The 10,000-nt window shown below is 38.8% G+C and overlaps 1 pseudogene; it reads right to left on the bottom strand.

Annotated features, from left to right (window-relative positions):
- The window catches only part of LOC138022865 (transient receptor potential cation channel subfamily V member 4-like), a 38,119-nt pseudogene that overhangs the window by 4,164 nt on the left and 23,955 nt on the right, over positions 1–10,000 (bottom strand).

Below are 10,000 nucleotides of genomic sequence, written 5' to 3'. Positions count from 1 at the left end.
AGCCACCCTGCAACTTTTTGCCCGCGCTTGCGACGGGACTATGAAATTAAAGTAGGAATCTCTGTTTATAGTGCCCAGGTCTCTTGAAGTATGCGATTCGCGCGGCCTTCAATTTGTCGCCAAAGTTTGTCACAGGTGTAGCCAGCCACCCCGGCGCGCGCGACGCGACAAAATCTGAAAAAAATCGCATCATCGGCGCGAAACAAAAATCGCTCGTATAGCCGCGGCTTTAACCCCTACCTAAGAGTACTCGAGGTTACAACACAGTAAGAATAGATGACCAATTTAGCACATTTTGGAGAAGACGCAAAGGATATATCGGACTTCGACAAGTTTGTTATAACAATAATAACAATAAAAATCATCATCATCATTATTACTATTACTACTATTTAATAATAACTTCATTTTCAACTATAAAAACATACATACAAAATAAAACCATTCTCCGTAATAGGAAGCAAAATACCAGGCTTGTTGTTTCCGATGTGATGGTCTGTTTGGATCTTTAAATCCCACAACAGTTTGTACTTCTCAATCAGTTTGCTGCCCTTTCAAAACCACACTATTATTATTATTATTATTATTATCATTATTATTATTATTATTATTATTATTATTATTATTGTTATTATCATTATCATCATCATCATCATCATCATCATCATCATCATTATTATGACAGCAGTGTTAAAACATCTATTCGCTAAACATTAAAATGGCACAAAAGGGCGAAAACGTAACCTAGAGGCCACGTTGGCGGATAACAAATTTCCACAATATAAGATATATCTAGATTATAAAAATATATATATTTTCGATAGCTAAGAATCCTTTTTTCTAAACTTTCTATCCACTAAACTCAAAAGATGTCAGTGTACACATAATGGTAAGTTGATACGACGATACAAAATACTCTTATTGGTAACAATTGCTTGGTCCAGCGTCTTTAGGTTTCCGTTAAGTCCCTGAGAATCATGATATCGTAATCTAATTTGATAGTTCCGATTAAGTTAATCAATGGTTTACATGACTACAAAAGTGTTTTAAAGGTACGCGCAATGTTCAAGGTCGACGAAATTACAGCTTTCATCATTTTTGCGAGCACTTGACTTCCTTTCCTTCCTATCTGCTTGCTCATCTTTTGTTCCAATTCTATGGAATGTCCACCAAGGAACGTCCAGTTGATGTTGAATTGATGTTTTAACTCACATCTGAGAGGGCCATACTTGCGGGTCTTTTCCGCGTCTTTCTTGCTGCAATTTTCAGTCCATGGGCAGCTCATTTCCAGTGTTGAGATCTTCTTGTCTTTGTGGTTAATGATGCGGGCATCTATCCTGGTAGCACGTACTTCAGTATTTTTCGCGTACACGGGCATATCCCAATACGCTTGATAATCCTCGTTCTCGTATAAGGGCTAGGGGACGACTTGGGAGTACCAGGGTGGTGTTCTGTCAACTAGGCCACATTCTTTAAGCATCTCGAAGAACAGAATCTTGAGTGCTGAGCTGTGCCTCCATAAGTACTTCGTCTACGCCAAAGCAGAGCAGTGGGCTAAGATGCGTGAAACATATTCGAGATCTTTCATGCACATTCTACACCTCAGATCGTCTTCTACTATGGAACCGATCCTCTCCTATGGTACAATCATCCTGGTCGGTAGCAATTGTTTGTAAAGTTCATGCATACCGGCTATGACGTGTAAGGGACAGGAGTTCCAGTCTTGAACCATTCTAAGCATTTCCCACTAATACCGTCATCCTTCCAGCGCTCATTCAACAGTTAACCTTGCCACTTCTCTTTTTCCATGATGTTTCTCTCCGTTTTTAATCAAAAATTTTTGAGAAACTTATGTATAATTGTCTAAAATCGTTCATTGAGAAAAATGAACTGTATATGAAGCGCAATATCGTTTTCGAGAGAAATCCTCCACCCAACATGCAATACTTGACGTTGTGAATTCCATTTAGACGAACTTGGATAAGAAAATGTTCTCATGTGGCCTTTGACACAGTTGACCGTTCTAATTTACGAAGCAAGTTGTATCATTACGGAATTAGGGGTATTGTCTACAAACTGGTTTTCGTCTTACTTGGCTCACCGTACTCAGACAACTCAAATTGTTAATCATGTATCTTCCAAGAGGAATTCGGTCACTGGAGTCCCGCAAGGTTCTGTTCTAGGACCGTCCTTTGCTCTTCCTAATTTATAGAAATGACATTTATACTTGTTCTGATAAACTCAGGTTTTAGGCTTTACTTGTTTGCTGATGACAGATCACGGGCTTCCAGTTGACCTGTGTGAAGACCAACAGACAAATTTACTATATAATGCTAACAAGAATTTGCAGTCTCTAGAAGACGTAGTTAACAATGAATTGAAAAATTTATGCGACTGGCTGAATGCAAATAAACTAACTACTAATGCAAAGAAATAAAGTTTTGTTATTTTTAGGCCCATGCAAAAGAAACTTAATCATCAGGTATGCTTGAAAATACAAGATAACAAAATGAACGCTGTACCAGCTTTTGAAAACAAGGTTTATGTTAAATTTCTTGGGGTCCTAATTGACAAGCACGCAACTTGGAAACACACATTGATTACATAGCGAGATTGCGGCACCATGTAAAATTAAACAACCTTCTTCAAATTTATCGAACACTCGTATTTCCACATATGTATTACGGTATAGCTGCTTGGGGGCTAAGCTGCTCAGTCTGATTAAAGGAAGATTCCTGTTCTTCAAAAACGATTCCTCCGCCTTATTTTCTTCTGTAATACTAGATCCCATGCTATCCCATGGTTTGTCTCTTCTAATATTCTGCCAATTGATATGCTTTACTTTGAAACAGTATCTACCCTTATGCATGATATCTCTTATAATTCTGTACCGAAGAACATTCAGAAACTATTTAATCGTTTATCTAACATTCATACATATAATACACGATCATCATCAACTATGGGCGACCATTATGTTAGCGATTCGCGACTAAGCTTACAGTTGAAGTCTTTCGCAAACTTGGGAACAAGATTAGGGAACTCTCTTCATCCTGACTGGCACGTGGTTACAAAAAGGCCATTCAAAAAACGAGTTAGGAAATTTCTGCTTGCAGTACTCGGAGTTGAGGATGCTTATGTCGATGCCTACTCATTAGTAACAAAGCTGAATACTCATTACTATCGTCTTCTATAATTCCGTTTTATTCTATTCTTTCTTTTCTTTTTTTTTCATTCACTTATTATTTGTAATAATTATGCAACGTTTCTTCAGTCTGTCTACTGTGTAATGGCCAAATGTGTATTGTCAGGTTTTATTTTGTCTTAATATCGTTTCTAGTAAGTTTAGTGCCATGTACGCCATTACCCTGCACTCCTCGATTAGCATTGCTATATCCGCGTAGTGTTCATTGTAAAATTTAACGGTAATTTTTGAAAATAAACTTGAACTAGAAACGTGAAATTGAACTTGCTGTTGTTGACTATATTCCTTAATCGTCCTACTGATCTGTCTAGTGGGGATCTCGTTGCCATCCATTCCAGATCAGGAAGGATTAGGATAGGTCAGCTGCAGTGTTAGCCCTAGTTCATCTGCATATTTGTTTCCGTCCTTTAATAAAGACTGGTGTCCATCTCTTGAAGAGCATTCTTCGAACCGTCTTACAGCATCCATAGCTGGGTCATTGTTAGAATACAGCTTACCCAGCTATGGATGCTGTAAGCTGTATTCTTACATTGTTATTACTATTATAATTATGATGATAATGATGATGATGATGATGACAATTATTATTATTATTATTATTATTATTATTATTATTATTATTATTATTATTATTATTATTATTATTATATGGCAGTATATGTGCAACAGGATACCTGTAAAAATGATATCTAGACGGGCAGTCTTCAGCTGTGACCGTTTAAATAGAACCCAATAATAAATAAAATCTTAAGATGAAAAAAGTTTCAAAAGCTCATAGATCATAGTCATAGGTTTTATAACAAATTAAGTGGCAACTACGAATTTGAATGTTCTTTCAATGTTCAGAGTAGATGTTAATACAGCTCTTTGCATATTATAGAGGACCTTATTAGCTCTGTTTGAGCCAAGGAGACTTCTGACGTTTTCTTTAGTTTCTGATGAATATCCTCCAAGAACATCTATGATAATGTTATACTGATTGATGGTGTAATCTGGAAGTAATGCTGTTTGATCTTCCATCTTAGTGGTGCACACTTGGTGGTCTTTTCTTGGTGTTTCTGTTTGACGTTCTCTATCCAGGGGCAACTCGTCTCAATTACTTGGACTTCCTTTGTCCGCTTGTTCACCATCCTCGCGTCGATTCGCTTAGCTCTTACTTCAGTGTTTTCTGCAAATAATGGAACATCCCTGTACGCACTAGCTTCGTCATTGTGGTATTCAGGCTTGGGAGTTGTGGGTGAGTAACATGGTGGGGCGTGCTCTATTAGGTCCACGTCATTGAGCAACTCAAAAAATAGGATTTTAAGAGCTAGTTGGCGCTAGGGCGCTACATCCAGAAGTTATGTGTGCGACGCTTTCTGGGCATTTACCACATAGCCGGCACCTACCGTTACTTGGAGTCTCCGTCCCTGTCTTGTTCTGGTGGTAGAGCTTGGTAGGCAGTAGCTGATAGTATAGTTCGTACATCCCTGCAATAATACTAACCGCCATTTACGTAGCCAGCTAAAACAGTCCTCGACACCCTCCAGACCATCTCATCTCGACAAACTTCCCCTTTCTATTACCTTACTATCCCTTTCATTTGGGATCTATTCCTTGGTCTCTGAGCTTACTGCTTTGGATAAAGGATGTTTAAGGTCTAATTGCACTCCCATCTCATAGGCATACCTCCCATCTCACAGGCATACCTGCGTCCTTAGCTATTGAACGTTACTATTTATTATGAAAAGATTATAGCTATATTTCGAATTCAAACAATATAGCCTAATTGAGAAACCACCAAGAATTTTGTTGGCCCCTTTCACACCTTCGCTTTTAACATGAATTTTACTCAATGTCACTCTGGAAGAGTCTTGATAATACTTTTCGAATTATTGCACAAATTGTTTGTTTAAAAAATATTTTCCATTTCCTTTATTAGGTGCGGTTACACGGGGCACTTTTACCGTGGTAAATTGCCTTTTTACCACGGGAAACTGTATTTAGTAGTGTGACCGATGCTTCCCGAGGTAAATTTCCCGTGTTAAATATCCATGGATACGTCAAAAAGATCAGTGGAAGCGCCCATGACATTTAACGTGGGAAGTTGGAAGGGTGTTTTGATGCCCGAGGTACAAGAGCCAATCGCTATGCTGATGGAGTTGTGATTAAATTTCCCGCCAATGAATTGCGTGAGATTTCGTTTTACCTCGGTAATCTTCGTAACGTGTGACCCCTAGTTAACACGGTATACTAAAACCCAAGTGTGAGGCACCGTGGGATAATTTACCATGGGAAATGGCATTTACCACGGCGAGTGTAACCGCACCTATTGTCCCTTTTATACCTCCACCGAGTGCACTGATCACAAGAGGCACAAGTCTGACTTTGAAACCTGGTCTTCGTCCTCTAAGTTCAAATACAAGCTTTTTGTAATTTGTTTTTTGTTTTTCTTTTAATTCTCTTCTTTTCGATGTTATTTTCTCGTGGGCACGCCATATCACATAGCCAGATATTCTTCTTTTTCTTTTTTTAAAGTATGAAATCTGGTCTTCTAGATGTTGTCGTCTTTCTCAAATTAAACTCATAGTCTCACACCAGCTTTGCTTGAGAATTCCCCAAAACATGTCCCGTTGACCATTTTTCCTGGTACCATTTCACATTCTTATCTAACAAATTGTATTGCTTTACCCAGGAATTATTATTATTATTATTATTATTATTATTATTATTATTATTATTATTATTATTATTATTATTATTATTATTCCAAAATGGCTGCCATTGTAGTGCTGTATTTTTTTGGTTGATTGCAAATTGGTTCTTTTGGCAGGTTTGTCGTTAAGCGCCGGATGCTGGAAAAATTCCCCGGCTGAATCTGAGGGTGGATTTTGGCCGGCGATCGTTCCGTATGAAATGGGAAACGAACGATTCTGAGGTGAATCACTTGCTATCATTTGATATCGAGCATATTCTCGAACTGAAGAGATTTGAATAATTTCCGACTACCTCAAGTTTTGGTAGCTCTATGAGAGGCAAAACTATTCAAATTAAATATTGTTTCGAGGGCTTGTTTACCGTTTTCTGTTTCTGTTTCTCCCTTCGCCATAATTTTTTTTTCGCGAGGCTTGGTAGCCCCGCTTTCGAGGCGTTGCTAAAGATTGGGAACGAGATGTCGTAACCAGGTTCCGGTATACGTGGGAGGACGAAGATTGCGCGATACTGTTTCTTATTCTTAATTATTTTGTATAAAAGAGTCCTTTTTTCCCTACAAAATAAATTCATCGATTCATCATGGCTTCAGCAAATGAAAATCTGCGGAAAAGGAAACACGACCAAAGCGATATTATGGCATTTTTCGCTCGAAGACACCGAGGTAATTACAGTGAAATTAGAAATGCAATTTTATGTTAGCGCTAAGTTCATGTCTTAGTAACATGTAATGTTGCCAGAAAAATGTAAATTTTGAGTTAACTGTTTGTGGCAGAGTAAGAAATAGGTAAAATAATTAATTATAGACAAGGGGTCAGTAAATTATAACCAAATGAAAGCCGTGGAATTCTTGATAATTTTTTTCTTTTTGTTGCTTTGATTTTGCTGTTTCATTGCTGTGACTACTAAGCCGGACTAAATATAACACCCACATTTTAAAGATACTCTTCTTCTGTAGATGATGACTTTGATACCAGTGACCCTGCAGTTCCAGTTTGTGATGTACGTAGGGAATCTCCTGCTACACCGCCTGTCTCGATACCCGTATCTGAAACGACAATTTCCGCCTCAAACGTGACCCCTGCTCCACAGCTTTATAATCCTTTAACTGCTACGTCATGCAATATTCCTCGCCGCATCTCACCACGGAAACATCTCCAGTTGGCTGTAGTCGTGATGTTAAGCATATTGTCGGCAAGATATTTTCTGACGTTGATATTTCAAAGATGCATCATCATGACTTGTGTCAGGAAACGTCTCATTGTCACCTGCCTGGTACTAAATTTAAACATGAATGGTTATCCCTGAAACCAAAACGTGATGGGACGTCAAAAAACAAGAACTGTGCATTTGATTTTAACGCTAGTTTATGGTGGCTTATTTACATTAAAGGCATGGGAACGCCTGTGCATGAAGCACATGCAGAGGGATTCCGAAGCTCGACTTGAACAATTAACAATATCAAAAAGCACCTGTCCGTATTCGGGTAGGTACTCTTGGAGACGACATTTCCAGCTCTGGTCACAAATCTTCTATACAAGTTGAGCACACCCAGTGATCACTTCAATTCCATAAATTAGCTGTCCAAAAAGACACAGCGCAAGACACCATTTTATACAATGCATTTTTGTCAGCATACTGGCTCCCAAAAGAAGAGGTGGCAAACAAGAAGTTCTCCTCGCTGTTGACCCTTTTAGAGCGTCCAGGAAATAACACGGTTCTTCGTGCACAGGTCACAGCGGTCAACAATCGAAATCTATCAGGCTATAGGGGATGAGCTACGTAAACGCACCATTGCTGCCAGCACAGCACTTGGTCTTCTTTGTAATGATGCCATGGATATGAGTGTTGTTGAGCAATTTATTGGTTTTGTCCAATTCTATAATTGTGGTCTTCAGAGTGTGGAAGTGAGGTTTCTGTTGCTGAGGATGCCTTACAAATAGTGATTCGGCCAACAGCCAAGAACTTTATGACATAGTTATCAAACAGTTTCAACCCACTGGGCTGAAAAAAACTGACGGGGCTGTGCACTGATGGGGCAAATGTGATGCTGGGCAACAGGGAGGGGCTAGCAGCAAAGCTTAGACAAGACTGCCCACAAATAAGCTTGCTCTTGCTTGTGTTGATGCTGATCAAGAGTTGAAGCATGTGGATCACGTGGCTACCATCATTCGCCAACTGTGGCAAAGTAAGGAAAACTCTTTGAAACGCACCAAGGCATATATGAAGACACAGATGCAGCTCCACAAGTTGGGCCTAAATAGAAAGGCAAAGAAAAAGGTCTTCAAAAGGCTCAAGAAAGCCTGTAAGACAAGGTTGCTCTCATTCAACAACTCTGTCTCCGCTTTCTATGAAGATCTACCAGCTGTGCTGTTAACGCTAAGTGGTCTGCCAGAGTCTGATTCCATGGGGTATGGTCTTCTCAAAAACATCCGAAACGGGAAGTTCATAACTACGTTATATGTCTTGCACAGTGTCCTCGCTCAACTGGCCCCCCTATCATTGGCTTTTCAAAATGAAAAGTGAATTTTGGACATATTGAACCTGCCTTTCAGTTCACCAAGGATACCCTTAAGTACCTGAAAGCAGGACAAATGCTACAGACGCTGAGATCAGATCTAACTATTGAAGGTATAGATTTACAATTTTAAAAAGTTCAAATTACTGTTTGTTCCTTTTCTAGATCAGTTTTTGATGAAATTGTATGTTGTATTCACATTACAGGAACATTATCCCCGATAGCAAACGATGATGCCATTGATGAATCGACATATGTATGGGCCCAGACTTTCCTGGGGAAGTACATCAGTGCTTTAATAGAAAACCTGGAAAACAGGTTTTCCAAAGTACCAGTTGTTGCTACCTTTTCAATGTTCCAACTAGTTGACCTACCCAATTGCGAGGATTCATCTTTTCACGGTTATGGAAATGAAAACATAAAGCAGTTGGCAGAACATTTTAATGTGAGTATGATGATGTTTTATTTTTGACAACCAAATTGTTTTAATTTGCTTTTTCTGAACTAAGACTGTATGTTTGTAACATAAGTGATTGATTTGTTTGTTTTTTCTAGCTTGACCATAACGAATTGAGATCAGAATGGCAGACAATTAAGTACAATGGTCTACAATATCCACTGGAAACAAACTGAGATGTTGACAACGGGTAAATAATTCAATAATGAAGTGTTTACAAAGACTTTACTCGTAAACTCTTGTACAGTCCCTAAACAGTTATGTTCATTTTTAGAATTTTGCATGAAGAAGATAGTGAGCCTCAGAGACATATTCTCCTTTTCTGATGATGAGTAAATTACATTCAATCAAAACAATCAGAAATTACGTATAAAGCAATGAGTTAACAAAGTGTTTCTATCAAACCGGCAACAAAGCAAATAAACATTATACTATATCCTGTTTGTACTGAAAAAATATTGTCAGTGTCGTAAACTAGAGATAATGTAATCAAAATATTATGTGATAATAAATTATTTACAATAATACAGGCATAAATTTAGATGGTCTTTGGTGTTGTTGCTTTTTGTATCAGGGGCCTCAGATTCAACCAGAGGGCACCAAATCAATTTCAAAATTTCAAAATTTCCCGGGGGAGATCCCTCGAGCCGCCCCCCAACAGAAGGGGCAATCCTCCGAACCCCTCTCCCCCAACAGAAGAGGGCAACCCCCCTCCCGTACCCTACCTCCAGGGTTGGCATCGCCAACCCCAGAAGGCGCGATATGTCTTCTATTCGCCGGCTTTTCAACCAGCATGCATTTTCCTTAGCTGGGGTTAGTCTAAATATTTTTTTGAATTGTACGTTTGAAATCGAGAGCAAAAGGGCCAATTTGCAAGGAAACAAAAAGAATAGTTGTGACTAGAATGGATACGCTACAGTCAGGTGGTACACTTTGTGACCACGACATAACATCATGTTAGGTTGGCGAGGTGACGATGCTGTGTATAGAAAATGTCATCCTCGACGTTCATTAATAAATAACCATTCTCGAACGCGATCTGAGGCTTAAATAGTGCAAATCAGTACTTAACACTAAAAACGATACTACTTGGAGTGCATGGTATGACCGTTTTTTGTCCCTTTGTTTA

Source organism: Montipora capricornis, chromosome 11 (genome assembly GCF_036669925.1).
Source record: "Montipora capricornis isolate CH-2021 chromosome 11, ASM3666992v2, whole genome shotgun sequence".
NCBI classification, from domain to species: Eukaryota; Metazoa; Cnidaria; class Anthozoa; order Scleractinia; family Acroporidae; genus Montipora; species Montipora capricornis.
The sequence above is the reverse complement of the archived record's forward strand: the minus strand, read 5'-3'. Positions and strand labels throughout refer to the sequence as shown.